The sequence below is a fragment of the Lepidochelys kempii genome, chromosome 10, assembly GCF_965140265.1.
Source record: "Lepidochelys kempii isolate rLepKem1 chromosome 10, rLepKem1.hap2, whole genome shotgun sequence".
Lineage (NCBI taxonomy): Eukaryota > Metazoa > Chordata > Testudines > Cheloniidae > Lepidochelys > Lepidochelys kempii.
In genome coordinates this window covers 76,653,433-76,667,722 of record NC_133265.1, presented here as the reverse complement: position 1 = coordinate 76,667,722, position 14,290 = coordinate 76,653,433, and the positions used below count along the sequence as shown (strand labels likewise).

The 14,290-nt window shown below is 43.1% G+C and overlaps 1 protein-coding gene across 6 annotated transcripts in view; it reads right to left on the bottom strand.

Moving 5' to 3' along the window:
- MEF2A (myocyte enhancer factor 2A) overlaps positions 1 to 6,408 on the bottom strand; it is a 161,973-nt gene extending 155,565 nt beyond the window's left edge. For 4 of the 6 annotated variants that reach the window (XM_073304269.1, XM_073304262.1, XM_073304265.1 and 1 more), the window contains exon 1: positions 6,017 to 6,408. The gene's annotated coding sequence lies outside the window, so the exon portion shown is untranslated. The remainder of the gene's footprint in view (positions 1 to 6,016) is intronic. The other 2 variants (XM_073304264.1, XM_073304266.1) reach the window with 2 other exon arrangements.
- Between the last annotated feature and the right edge of the window lie 7,882 nt (positions 6,409 to 14,290).

Genomic DNA, 14,290 nt, shown 5'->3' with positions numbered 1-14,290 from the left:
AATTAAACAGTACTAAGTCAGTAATAAAAACCAAATGGGATTCACCCAAGAGTTCTGAAGAAACTCAAATATGAAATTGCAGAACTGCTTAACTGTGGTATGTAATCTATCATTTAAATCAACCTCTGTACCAAATGACTGGCAGATAGCTAATATGATGCTGATTTTTTAAAAAAGGCTCCAAACGTGATCTTGGCAATTACAGGCCAGTAAGCCTAACTTCACTACCAGGCAAACTGGTTGAAACTATAGTAAAGAACAGAATTATCAGATACATAGATGAACATGATATGTTGGGGAAGAGTCAACACGGCTTTTGTAAAGGGAAATTATGCCTCACCAATCTATTAAAAAATTCTTTGAGGGGGTAAAAAAAATCCAAACAAGTATGATCCAGTGGATACAGTGTACCCAAACTTTCAGAAATCCTCTGACACGGTCCCTCACCAAAGGAGGTAAGCAAAGTAAGCAGTCATGGGATAAGATGGAAGGCCCTTGCACAAATCAGTTAAAAGACAGAAAACAATGGATGGGACCATTGGTGTTAAATGTATTAATAAATGATCTGGAAAATGGGGAAGATAATGAGATGGCAAAGTTTCCAGATGATACAAGAATTACTCAAGATAGTTAAGCTCAAAGCAGAGTGTGAAGAGTTACAAAGGGATCTAACAAAACTGGGTGACCGGGCAACAAAATGACAGATGAACCTGAATGTTGATAAATGCAAAGTAATGCACACTGGAAAACATAATCGCAACTATACATAACAAAATGATGGAGTCTAAATGAGCTGTTACTACTGAAAAAAGATCTTGGAGTCATTGTGGATAGTTCTTTGAATATGTCCACTCCATGTGCAACAGCAGTCAGAAAAGCAAACAGTGTTAGGTATCATTTGGAAAGGGATAGATAAAACAGAAAATATCATATTATCACTATATAAATCCATGGTACAACTACACTTTGAATACTGCATGGAGTTCTGGTTGCCCCATATCAAAAAAGATATATTAGAACTGGAAAAAGTACAGAGGAAGGCAACAAAAATGATTAAGGGTATAGAACAGCTTCCATCTGAGGAGAGATTAAAAAGATTGGGACTGTTCAGCTTGGAAAAGAGACAACTAAGGAGGGATATTATAGAGGTCTATAAAATCATGACTCATGTGGAGAAAGCGAACAAGGAAATGTTATTTATCCCTTCACATAACAAGAACCAGAGGTCACCCAATGAAATTAATAGGCAGCAGGTTTAAAACAAACAAAAGGGGAAGTACTTATTCACATAGCACACCGCCCACCTGTGGAACTCATTGCCAGGTGACGTTGTAAAGGGCAAAACTATAACAGGGTTCAAAAAATAAAAGGTAAGTTCCTGGAGGATAGGTTATGTGAATGGCTATTAGCCAAGATGGTCAGGGACACAAACTCATGCTCTGGATGTCCCTACACATCTCACTGTTTGGTACTGGATGACACGGGATGGATCACTGAATACATTTCTCTGTTCACTCTCTCTCTGAAGCATTTGGCACCAGCCACCATCAGAAAACAGGATACTGGGCTAGAAGGACCATTGGTTTGACCCTGTATGGCCATTTTTATGTTCCTAAATTTGTAATTCCATTAGCCCCTTCAGTACCATTTAACATATACTTTAAAACCGGAAAGGAAGGAAGATGGAGAAGAACCTTGTGCACTTTTTCTGATTATTTGACCAAAGCCAAACTAGCCACTGAATGCACCTAATCTGAACAGAAGACAGCATGCAGCAAAATTCCCACTACTCAGCATGAGTGTAGATTCTAAAATATTTTATTCTCTCTTGATTTGTTTCATTCAGAGAAAACTACTACATACATGTAGGAACAAAAGGTCAACAACTTGTTTTGTAAAGATCATTCAACTGTATCTATAGATGTTTAATTATACTAGTCCAAGTGTATACATACATCTACTTCCCCAAACAAAATACTAAGTACAGAGCATTAACCTTAACTTTGAATACTCTTGCTTTTGTAACTATCATGACCTATATGTTAAAAACTGTATTTAAATGTGCTGGTTGTATATTTTGCCTATTTGTTCCTATGCAATACGGCTGTCATTCTACGGAAGTCACACCAAAAGTGCTTTTTCCTCCCCTCCAAGAACAGCTATAATTTTACTGTGACCTCAACACAAAGAAGCTGCATTTCCTCCCTCTGCCGCCACCACCACCACTGCACAAAAGAGTGAGAGAAGGAAATTTAAGCACTGTGCCTCCTCTTCAAAGAATGTTCCTGAGTAAACTCGGAACCACCATTTATTAAACACAGTTGATAACTGGTTCTTTAAAGAGCTGTAACATATTGGAACTACTCTAGTAACTAGGCTGTAGCACCCAAAATGAGCTAGGTGCATTCCAAACAAAAAAAAAAAAAAGCCATACATGACTTGTCAACTGCAAGCAAAAGTTTTTATAAAAAGTCTTACATTGGACAGTTTCTGTAAGAAATTAAAATATTCCTTAAAAAAATAAAACAAGTTTGTTTTCCTGATAAAATGGACACAAACTATGTACAGTTTTTCAATTTTAATGAAGGTGCATGTTTATCACCCAGGTGAAACACACAAGCTATACTGCACAGCACACATGACCGTTATGGCCTGGCAGGTATTTCATATTCTAGACACCGTAATATTTATACCGTCTATAGCAGCAAAAAGATTAACTGTATTCCAGACTAGTTTAAATTAACATGGTTATGCAACAAACAGTATTACACTAAACTATTCTTACAATTGTTAGAGCATTCCCCAGTCCCTTCAGATACGTTTTATAATGCATGGCATGACTGGGACAAGGCAAGGTAGTATGGCATGATTCCTGACATTGTTTACACTGATTTACATGGCATTATTGGTTTGGAAGCTCCACTTAAGTTGTTAGTATCACCCTGTGTGTTGTGGGACTACCAAGGAATCCTAACACTGTGGCACAGTAAACCCAGTAAAAGGTCTGAGGCTGTCACTAACTGGTTTAAGGTAAATCTTACGGAGAGACTAAGGATATGTCTCCATTTGACCTGAAAGGTGATATTCCCAGCTTGGGTAGATGTACCTGAGCTAGCTCAGCTTGACTGAACACCTAAAAATAGCAGTGTATCCAGAGTGGCATGGGTGGAGGCATGGACTAGCCAGCCAAGTACCCAGGGAGCCAGGCAGGACTGTACTTGGGGCTTCTAGTGATCACCCATGCCGTTGCACACACAATGCTATTTTTAGGTGCTAGCTTGAGCAGATCTAGCACAGGTACATCTATACAAGCTGGGAATCACACCTCCTAGCTCATAACACAGATGTTACCTAAGCCTGCACCATCATTGAAATAAGGTTTCTAAACAAGTTCTAAAACTTATGCTGTCACAAACTGATTTTGCTACTTATAATATAATAAACATTATTTTCTTCAAAACTGTTTATTAGCTGCAAAATGGCCAAAGCCCTAGCAATCCCATGTCAATCCTATGAAACATTTCACCTAAAGTCTTCATTAGCATCACAGAATCATCAAAAAGTAGGACTGGAATGGACCTTGAGGTCATAAAGTGCAGTCCTCTGCTGTATTATTAGACCATCCCTGATGGCTCTTTGTCTAACCTGTTCTTAAAAACCTCCAGTGATGGAGATTCCACAACCTCCCTACATAACTTGCTCCAGTGCTTAAAATGTCCTTACAGTTAGGAAGTTAATGTCTAACCTAAATCACAATGAATGTATTTATTTCACCCTTTCCTTTCTAGGCATAAGAAATGGTATTGTGTGATTATAGAGTTGTGAGGTTTAATGTTTGTAATCACTTTATATATAATCTTTCATCCAAGAGTCTTAAACAGGTGGGTAAATATTCATGAAGGTTTAAATACACATTTTAAGCATCCAAAGAAATAAAGCAAAAGCATGATTATATTAAAGACTTCTATGCTTCTATAGTAATTATATAGTTAATGAATACTCTTGTCAGAAATGGAATAACAGAAGTCAGAAATGACCTGAATAATCTACTTTATCTCCCTGCCAGTGCAGGAGTGTTCTCTATATTAAGTTTTCCCTCTATTTTTGCCTTGTTATGTCCAATTCCATCCCATCCTCATACTAAACTATTCTTCTCCATTGTTGGTGATAACACCCTGCAAATATTGATAGACTTATGCCTTTTCACCCCGCCTTAGTCTCTATTTAACAAAGTGCATATTTGGCTCTTTTATAAAATATCCACATTGCTCTCCCAGACAGAGAAGAAATAGGATTTTGTTGTTGGGTTTGGGGGTTTGTTTGTTTGATCTTTGTTTTTTGGAAGAGTTGCTAGCCATTAAGTTTTCCAATCTTGCATATCCTATTTAAAATCAGACTCATTAAAAAAAAATCACAGACTGCTTCCAAGATCATTGCTCTGCCACCTTCTGTAAAAGTTAAGCATCTGCCAAAATTTCATCAATGAAAAAATACGCACACTTAGATGACAAAACACCATACCGAGATACTAGAAGTGCTCATGTATGATAATACACTACTGAAAGGTTTAGAAAGCTTACAGGTCACTTGTTCTATTACAAAAGAATACTAAAATAAAATATAAGTGTTATGCTACCTAATTAACCTGTCTTCATGCCAAAACAGATTTTTGTTTCTGATACTATCTCTCTCTCATGGTCTCAGAATTACTCCTCTGCTACCACTATCTACTTCCGGACACCCTTTACTTTCTATCTCACATCTTACTTAAACGGTGGGAAGATATGACCACTTATTTTGGTGAGAAAGATCCCCAAGGATTGTGGGATTCACTGGCTTTGCCATTAGCTGCAAAAGCAGCCTCCCTTCTAATTTCTCCCTTTCTGAAGACAATTTCAATTTACACCATTTGCACTCTTGCAAAACTGAAGTGAACCACTTGCCAAACACCTTCACTGCTACATGTTCTGAACAGCTCCCTTTCCTTCACCACCTTCCTCACCAGCAGGCACATCTCAAGAGCAGATAAAATGTATTGGAAAGTTTAGTTTCATAAGCTAACCTCAGAAAAATCTCAGGGGACTTGCTATTATTCATTCAGAAAGAGTATGGTCTCCTTCCTACCTTTTTTATTCACTTCTGGACAAAACTGATTAATACAACGCTGTTTGCACAGAGACAACTGTACTCACCCCACTTCTTTCTCTGAACTATCACACACATGAACAAAAATGAGATCTGCCCCCCCCCAAAAAATCATCAAAACATTTTCCTTCTTTCACTGTCGAACTGTCTGAACAACTCCTCTTTCAACCCCACCCCACCCCCGCTTCCAAAAAATCCTCACTTCTCTGACAGCATCTGATACACTCTTCTTCTGGACAAAAACCGTCTCCCACCTTTATGCGGTGCTTTTTACCCAGTGGGGCTTCTACCCTTCCAGGTAACAAACGAGTAGGTCAAAAGGTGCCCCCCCCCGCCTCGCCTTCCTATATCCCACAAGGGGAAGCTCGCCACTAGATAAATACAATTCGACGGCAGAGCTCCCTGACTGCCATCATGTACCCGCACCCACGCCCCTCCTCCCCTCTCTGACACCCAGCCCCCGAGCAGGCTGCACTGGCCTGCTCCATCTTCTCCGCAGGGCAGGAGGGACAGGAAGTTCCCGAGAGGCCCCTCAGTGAGAACAACTCGCCCACCCGTGCGGACCCCCCCCCCCGCTCGCTCTCTCTCTCTCTTACACACACACACACGCTTTGGATTCCCGCTCCTCGCTCGCCAGCCACCCCCAGGGCTCCCGCCCCAAATCGCCCCCCGCCCCGGAGCACCCTCCTCTCCTCTTCTCTCCTCCCCTCTCCTCCCCAGGGTGTCTCCCCCCGCACACTGAGCCCATGACAGCGCCCCCTCCCCCCAACCTGCGTAACCCCGCGCCTCTGCCCTCAGCCTCTCCCGCGTACTCCCTCGTGCCCGCCAACCGCCCCTGGCCGCCAGCTCGGCCCCCCGCTCGCTCACTCACCCGTCCACCGCCCACTGCACCCCGCTACTGCCGCTGCCTCCTCCCCGCTGAGGCTCCTCGGGAGACACTGACACCGGCTCACGGATACCCGCTGGGCGCTATTTTGGGGAAAGGAGGCACAAGGCGGAGCCGGAACTACTTCTTCTGTCACTCTCGTCTCAGAACTCCCACAACGCTCTGTGGTGTCCTTCCGCGCCGCTCTCCTGACGGCTCCCGCTGGGACGCAGCCGGCCCCTCAGCAGACAGGGAGATAGGGTATGGGGGAAGGCCTTATAATCTGTCCCAGGCAGAGGGGACCGACTGCGCCCTATCGACACGCCTAACACCAGAGGATTATTTTGTTTGGGCATAGGGAGCGGCAGCGTGTAAAATCTTTACACCCGACCCAATCCGAACAGAACCGGAAGCTGATAGGCAGCGGGACAGAGTGACTGAAACAACAGTCCAATCAGAGAGAGGAAGGGGGTCGGGAAGAGTAAAGTGCCACTCATCCGGACAGCAGCTGGTGGGCTGGGACGCGGAGCTCTTGAATGACAGGACGAAACACCCAATCAAAGACAGAGAGAACGGAACGCACCAACCAATCAAAACTGAGCACTGTCGGCTTGGAAGGAGACCTTGGCGGTGGCTGGAGCCCTGATAGGGACGCGCATGCGCACAAAGGACCCTTCGTCTTCTCTGTCGCTCTTACTTTAAAGCAAGTGACGCAGGTACGTGGGTCCGTCTCCCATGGAACAAGAAGCGCATGCGCAAGCAGCCCCCTCAGGGGTAGGCCTGTTCCCTTCTCTGCTTGGCCCCTTAGGCGCGAGGGGAGGGGGGAGCCAGCTCTCTGATGCAGCCCCCCAGCCACGCCTCCTTCCCCTCCTCAGAGCACCCCTACAGCCCCTCTCCCATCCCACTGCCCCTTGGGTTCCCCTCTGTCACACCCCTCACCCAGCTCTGTCCAATCACCGCCCCCTGGACACTCCCTCATCTGACCACACCCCCACCGGGACTGCCAACTTTCTACGGGCACAAAACCCAACACCCTTGCCCCGCCCCTCCTCCGAGGCCCTGCCCAGGCCCCGCCCCTTCTTCGAGGCCCAACCCCTGCTCACTCCACCCCCCCTCCCTCTGTCGCTCGCTCGCCCCACCCACCCTCACTCCCTCAGGGGCTGGGGCACGGGAGGGGGGGGGCTGCAGCTGGGGGTGCAGATGAGGGGTTGGGGGTGCAGGAGGGTGCGCGAGGGTGGGATTGAGGGGTTCGGAGGGGGGGAGGGGAATCAGGGCTGGGCCAGGGCGTTGGGGCTCCAGCCAGCACTTACCTCAAGCAGCTCCCAGCCGCAGTACGTCCCCCCTCCAAGGCCAAGGGGAGCTGCAGGGGCGGTGCTTGGGGCGGGGGCAGCGTGTGGAAGCCCCTGGCTGCCCCTGTGCCTAGGAGGAACATGGCCCACGTCTGCTCACACCCTGGGCCCAGTTCTGTCCAGTGACACTGCCTCCTGTGCGCCCCCTTATTAGGGTAACCCGAGGTCCTGTTACAGCCGCCACCGTCCCATTTTTAAACCCTATCCCAGCTGTCCTGGCTTTTTTCACAGAAGTGGGCATTTGTCCTGTTTGCTCTTTCCAACTGATCAAGTTGGCAAGAGCAAACAGGACAAATGGCCACATTTGTCAAAAAAGTAGTGCACAAAGGAACATAAGGGGGGCACGCGTCAATGCAAGACCTGCCCTGCATAGGAGGCAGGGCTCAAGGGAGCAGTGATGCCAGTGTCAGCCTCACGCAAGAGGCAGGCAGGAGTCGGGCTAGAGGCTCAGGCCAGCCCCGTGTGGGGGTATGAGGGGCTCAGGCCAGCCCCCCGTGCGGGGAGAGGGGGCTCAGGCCAGCCCCACATGCTGTCCCTCCAGTTTACCCTTTCAGAAATATGGTCACCCCACCCCTTATCCAATCACAGTCCTCACCCTCACACAGCTCCTGTCCAAATCACACTGGCCCCTGCACACTCCTATCCATACTTAGGATGAATTTTGTCAAGGCCTGCTGACTTGAATACAACTAAATTATCTAAATATTGTTTAACCTCCTCTTTCCCTGTGCTGGGTCATGAAAGGCAGCATCATTCTGTATTAACTATAAATTTCCAAGAGGACTTCCATGGTTGTCCCAAGAAGACAAATATATTGGGATAATCCAGTCCGAAAGGCATAAAGCTGTGGATGACAACGGTGAAATCCACATCACAGAGTAAAAAGATTGCTACCTTGTAAGCCAAATGCAAATGGTAAAAAGGAACTTCTGGCCACTGCTTTCACTTGAGAATCCAAGAGTAGATAAGGACTCTAGGATCTGAAGTTTACATTGTTTGATAAAGGGTAGGTAAACCAACCACAAAACAAATCAGCCAGCACCTCCCCCACACACACCTGAAAATACTTCATCCTACCACCAATGCCTCCTCATCTATTCTGCACTGAGTCTGAACCAGCTCCTGTTTAATCTATGTCCCAGTACCAGTCAGGAAAATAGGAGAAATTTCACCAAATAGGGCAGCCCCGATTCTTTCACTATCTTCCTAGGAGGAGTAATGGAACAAAACCCCACAGAACATCACATGAGAGTGCTCATAGGGCACGTGAGTAATTATCCAACAGTACTCCTTCTGGGGTCACTCTTGAGAGGTAAGGAGAGAATCATCAAGATGCAATTCCATCTATCCAACATAGGATTTACAGGCAAGACAGAAAAATCATGGCCAGTGGATCAAAGACTACTGCTAGATCAAGAACCACCAGTGAAACAAAAATCCTCCCTTTTTTGACCAAGGTAACTAGTGCAATTTCTGTGCCATGTATACAAATATGATCAAAGGAATGGAAACTATGCAAGAAAACCATGAAAAGAGATCTGTATTTGCTGGGAACTTATCCTAATTGTAAATAGATAACCTCAGAGATTATTGGTTGTGGATCTCAGTTAACATGGTTTTTCAGCAGTTATAATGGCAATAGAGCTATTCCACCACTCTCTACTCCTAAGCATTTCCACTCAATCAGAACTCTTCAGGACTTCAGGGTCTGTCTAAGTCATCCTCCCTGATTTAATTGCCAACAGATTCTTATCTCACATTGTAGATCCATGAACCCAAAAGTAAACATTCTAGCCTGGGAATTACCTTTCCAACACCTTATGTCACCTCTAGAGCATATGTGGTGTTTTAAACAGCGGCTTTTTCACAGTGTGTTTCACACAAAAACTCTCAGTCTCTGGCTCTTAATTAATATACCTAATGGCATTTGTTTTATTTCTTAAAAAATAAAAAAACAGGAATTGTAAAGTCACAAATAAATTAGAAGGTGTGTCGCTTTATGGGTATTTGTCAAATAATAAAAAAGCAATGTAGGATGTCCTAGAAGAGGCTAAAAACATGTGTTCTAAAATCCACAGGCCAAATTTATTCTAGTGTAACTTCAACAAAGTTGATGAAGATATTCACAAAAGGAAGACCACATTATCCCACTCAGGTACATAAGATTGCTTCTATAAGAATGCTGTAATGTGGGTGTATGGTACATTTGTCAGGTTGGAGTTACAGGAAAAAGTTCTCTTTCAAACATGGAATCACAGATGTGTTGTTTTGAATCAGCTGCTGTTTGGCCTCCTTTCATCAGGTATTAAATGTCGGAAATATTTGTATTGTCTACATCACGCACTACATGACTGACCTACATCCCAGCAAAGCTTGTGATATTTAATATGTTCTCAAAATGACAGAATATAGGTTTCTCTGGGATTCACACACTTCTGCCGGGTCTTCTGCACCATTTTGCATGTTAACATGAATCAACAGCTGGGTTTAAGCGTGATGATATAAATAGCAGCATCATGCTGCAAGCGAGCTTCTTGGAAAGTAAAGAAAAAAATACATTATTTAATGCATCCTGACATTTGCTTTTCCTCCCCTTATTGCTAAGCTGTATTTCTGTACACACCCTCACAACAAATGCAAAGAAGTTGACTTCTTCATATTGACATAACAAATGGTGCCTGAGCCTAAGAGAAGATGATATCCAGAGCAGTATACCTCCCTTTAGCCACACAGCTGGCAAACTGTACACAGGAGGAAAAGGAGTCATAATGTAGATGGAAATTTCAGCTTCCAACAGGATTTCAGATCTACAACCTTTGGAATTTTATTTTCATGGTTGTTCTATGTAGTTTCAGAAACTTCCTGCTTTTGCAATATCTTTCCATTCATTAAACTTCAGCTTGCAATTAAACATTCTGACATAACATAGCTGAGATTCCTTGGCAACAACTTTAACCAGAGGTTTTCAAGAGTTTCCTTCAGATGGCTTTAAATTTTCATATCCTCATGAATGCTTGCCACCTTCTTTTAATAACTTGAAAAAATAAGCCTCTCTTAAGGAAGTTCATTGTTCCTATATTTTCCCAGCACACATGTCCTGTTTTTAGAAATGTGGGATGCACATGTATATTTATAGAGACGGATGCGTACGTATGCATATTATAACTTTACATCTTACACAGAACACTTGGTAGGCTAAGCAGATCCAAAGAAAAATGGTTATTACAGTTTAATATTTTATCCACTAAACTACTTTTTTCTTTCCATAATATTGGATCATTTCTACATTTTTCAAAAATTCATATTTACTGCATCATTCAGACACTGCAGCCTTTCATCTAATATTATATACTGGTTAAAATATGTGTACTGCTGCAAAAATAAATGCAACAGTAAACTCTCTGTTTTTTAAATTAATTAATTTTTTTAAGCAGTACCAGCATAAGCAGCTTGTCCTTCCTCCAAACTGGTAGAAATTTCATTTGAATTTTTAAGATGCTTCGATACAATTTACCATTTAGAAACCTATATAAATGCATTTTGCAGTTACTTCTAATTTGAATTTTAAATAAGATAAGTAAGGGTTCTCTATGCTAAAACTGAACTCTGAGTCACTTAATCTGAAACAAACTCTTAAAGGGACACTGTCAGTTTAAGAATTGTGCTTCTGTCTAGGTTATAAAATTACTAAATTTGAGAGGTTAGAGAAAGAATATCCTTTTTGCCAGTTGTTTAACTTCTATATTTGACAGCACTGTCTGTATAAAGTCAGTTTTGCTGGTTCCGTGTATAGAGGCTGTTTTCCCTGTTTGGAAACAATAGGAAAATGTGGTTTCAAAGTCACAAAAACACACGGAAGGATGCGCTGTACCTGAAACGTCAAGTTGATGGTGTTCCTTTAAGCGACAAACCACTCATGGCACCCTTGAAAATGAGATGACTTGGATCCTGCAAGGTGCACAGCATCCTCAGCAGTTTTGCTGGTTAGTCCTGTATATCCTTGACATTTTTATATAGTCCCAAGCCAGGCAGTGTGGATCAGAATCCAAATTCTCCAGAGTTCAAATGTTTTTGGATATTTGGTTTTCATTTAGCCTCATGACAGTCCCAGTTTAACTCTCTTTTCCATTCCAGCCAGGCAGGAGCAAACTCCTGCTTAAAATCTCCCATAGGGTAGAGTAATAAAGCTGGGCTGGAGTTATCCAGCGGAAAATCTGAGGTGTTTGTTGGGGTTTGTTTTTTTTTTTATCTTATTTTAAAGAAAGACACAATCTCAGTTCAACCTTAGGTCCCAGAATGTTGGACTTCATGGTTTATCTGCACGATGAAATCCTGGCCTCATTGAAGACAATGCAAAAACTCTCATTAATCTCAGTGGAGCCAAGATTTCACCCAGAGTTGCACCAGTTTATTTTAAAGTGTGATTTTTAAACTAATTTAGTTTAATTGATGCAAAAGGCTCAGCTGTTTTAAACCAGATTTAAACTAGCATAGGAATGTCCACACACCCCATTACACTTGTTTAATTAAATCAGTTTGAAATCCCATCTTTAATTAAACCAGTATAACTGTGTGCATATACCAGGGTCCTATTTTGGTTTCTCTTAAATCACTTAGGAGCAGATTTAAATAAAACTGAAATATACCACTCAGTCCAGAACAAGAGTGCAACACAGGAGTTTGCACTGGCTAAACTAAACTGGTGCAAGTGCATGTGTAGACATAGGCTTAGTCTGTCTGTGTAGTCTTAGCGTGCGTAGACATAGGCTTAGTCTAACAAATAAAACCACTTTAAATTAGCGGCAAGAAATGAAAATCAGTTGCCCAACTGCTGTACACTGCCTAGGGCACGTGCACTCATTTCAAACAACAAACACAATTTGAGAAATGGGCAAGGACAATGGGCCAAATTCTCAACGATGCCCCTGCAAACTCATCAGAGTTTCTAACAGAACCTCATGGGTTCTTCCAGTAGAATTTGTGTCAATCAATCACATTAAGTTCCTCAGGCAACAAACTGTGTATTCTCCTGTATTTTGTACAGCGCTGAGCACGCTGGGTAGCACTGAACATATAATTACTAAATATATAATAATGCTAACGTGGCCCTGGGTTAGAACACCGACTGTGAGCAAACATGAAACAGACTAGTCTATGTGCATTCCTCTAACTGAGGGAGAAGTAGTATGTAAATAAAAACACAGCTATTGAAAGAGTAAATTGGGGTTTTAAAACTGTTTTAATAATCTAAAGAATCATCAGTAACTTGATCTGAGAGAATAATCCCTAATGGAGAACATCAGCAAATATATCATGATTTTCTTGAACAGATTAATCACTCACAATTGTTCAGTGACAGTTTAAGGATTTTGTCTACCTCTATTTGAAATTTGGGGTGTGTTGCTTAGTAGTGGTTAGTCACAAGGGGCCACACCCCTGAGCGACTTGGTTATACCAACCTTGCCCCCCCCCACTCCCCACCCTGGTGCAGACAGCGTTATGTCAATGGGCAGGCTTCTCCCCTTGACATAGCGACCGTCTCTCAGGGAGGTGGAGTACCTACGCCAATGGAAGACGCTCTGCTGTTGGAGTATGTAGCGTCTTCACTAAGCACTACAGCAGTGCCGCTGCAGCAGTGGAAGTGTAGACAAGCTCTGACGTGCTTAACAGAGCAAAACTGTCTTTGAAGGTAATGGGAGATTTGCTCAAATAAAGCCTATGGAATTTGACCCCTGGTTTTTACTCGCTGCATAGATGAGGATAATGCTTTAAGAAGTTGTCTGTTCAGAATGGTCATGGAAAGTTATTATTTAATATTTTGGTAGCACTTAAGACCCTAGTCATGGAGCAGGACCCCATTGTTATAGGGGCTGTACAAACACAGAACAAAAAGACTGTTCCTGCCCCAAACAGCTTACAGTCCAAAATCTGTGGGGAAGAATAATCTCGTGGTCCCTCTCCCAGCACACTCCCAAAATGCCCTGCTGTACCAACCAGTTCTGAACACACAAGGAGCTCACCTTGGCAGCATGGAGGAGATACAGCTGCCTCCCTATGCTCTCCTTCTGTCCATCATCAGGGCTGAAGGGTACAACAAATATTCTGTAGCATGGAGGGCTTTTTAAGTACCCTCTGCCAAGGGATTAATTTTACCCACTCTGACTTTCTGTATCTGAACAGGATTCTATGCAATATGGTATAATTCATGATCCACAAGAAGTCACACACTTGGAATACTAGAAGTGTGTTATTAGGAGAGTTGAGTGTAGGAGGGAAAGCTGCTTGCAGTGCTAACTTCAGATTACAATTTCATCAGTGTCATTATCTGGAAAATATTTGCAGTGATGTGTTTGTGCATCTCAGAGTGGAATCTGGCCCACTGCATTTGCAGAAGTATTAGTGATTTCTTTAACGACCCTTGCAAGCCCTCTGTCTATGCCAAAACGGAAACGTTAGTATCTGAGGGCTTACTGCTAAATAGGCACTGCTGCAATCGAGGTAGTGGTGTCGATTTAGGGGGTCTGGTGAAGACAAGCTAAGTCGATGGCAGAGGACTCTCCCGTTGATGTCTGTACGCCACCTCCTCAAGAGGCAGAAGGTAAATCAGCTGGAGAGCATCTCCCATCAAAATAGCCTAGTGTAGACTTTGCTGTAAATCAACCTAAATTCAGTTACATAATTTACATAACCAAAACCAAAGTAGCGTAACTTAGGTCGACTTATAGCATTAGTGTAGACCAGCCCAAAGAGAGAGAAACCTTGAAAACAGCTAATAGTGAGGTGCTCCATCTGAATCGAGTGATTTCTGCAAATACATTAGACTAAACTAGCGCCGCCAGTCATCACGGCTGCCTCTCTGTGACAACAAATATCTGAAGTATTGGAGCTTGAACTTATTTATTTTTATCATACAGAACTAAACGGTAAACCA